Below are 1,396 nucleotides of genomic sequence, written 5' to 3' on the forward strand. Positions count from 1 at the left end.
GAAATGCCAGATGACTTCAGTGAGGATGATTGACTATGAGCAGCTCACCCTGCACTCCCTTTAAGCCAGCAAAGAGGGCTCAGTACCTCCAGGGAACACCTCATCCAGCCCAGCACGTGCTGGCATCAGAGTGAAGTGACTGGTCCACAAGCTGCACTGATGTGGGTTTTCAGCTCAGATTTTGATATCACCACTGAAGCCTTCACCACTCAGATGAAGCCCCCAAATTTTCTCTCTGACCTTTGAGTCTGTTCATGAGCCCTTGTGAATATCTCCTTTTCTTTTATGCCTTTTGTAGCAGTGTTATATTCTAGATATTCTTGTTCTTCTCTTTTCTTGTAGAAGAGCTGACGTTATACCAGGATGTTAAGAGATAACAAGCCACAGGAGAGAGAGTGAATGACTGATGGGCAGGTGAAGCTCTCTAGGTTTCTAGAAATAAGGATAGAAGAAGAAGGAGCAGAGCTTGAAAAGGCTGGTGCTCAGCCCAATGTGGGGCTACAGATTTAGGGCAGGAAATGAAAAACCTGGGAAAAAAGCTGAAAGCCTTGTTAAAGCACTGATGAGATGATTTACCTGGATAAAACTTTTGCTAAAACATTAACCATAAGAGGCATTGTGGTTGCTAGTAGAAGAGTCACAAGAATGCTGTGATGATTGAAGGGCTGTGGGCCTGTGTCTGCCTCTTGTCATGGCCACGAGTCACTGTCAGTGCTTTGCCATGGGCCTGGGAGCTGGGACACCCTTTGGCCAAACCTCAGACAGGATCCATGGCTGGGTCCAGCTGCCAGACTGAGCATTTCTGCAGGTATCTGCTGCTTCCTTCTCAAGGCATTGAAAGAGCATGAGATACTGAGTAGTTGAAGTGAATTCACAGCTGGAACATTTTAATAAAGAAACCAATGAGGCTTGAAGGTAATGAAGCACCAGAGATCCTGAAGAAAAGCTGGAGTGACCTGGAAATCAGCAGTTCCAGTGGAAGGCACTGCTCTTATAACCAAATTTGGAGCTTACTTGACCACAGCAAATCACAGCTCTGTGTTCCTCTGCTACAGGAAAACCACTGAAAGTCAGAACATAAGAGATTTGGGTAGTCTAACCCATCTCCCTGACAAAGGCAGGAATGACCTGTGTAACTCCCATCGTGACTAGCAATCCTGCTGTTAAAATTGCAGAGAGATGGATGCACACATTCCCTGGGAAAATCTCCTTTATTTCTTCATTAAGTCCCACGCTGGACGACTCTCCCCACACCCAAGCACACTGCTCTCTGCTGCACTTTGAGCCCACACTGGACAAGGACAAAAACATTCTTTCCTTTTCTGTAACTGTCCTGGGTCCATCTGAAGGCAACTGTCATCTTGGTTCTCAGTTATCTGTTCTCAAAGCTAAACAG

The sequence above is a fragment of the Chaetura pelagica genome, unplaced genomic scaffold, assembly GCF_000747805.2.
Source record: "Chaetura pelagica isolate M959 unplaced genomic scaffold, ChaPel_1.0 scaffold149, whole genome shotgun sequence".
In the NCBI taxonomy this organism is placed as follows: domain Eukaryota; kingdom Metazoa; phylum Chordata; class Aves; order Apodiformes; family Apodidae; genus Chaetura; species Chaetura pelagica.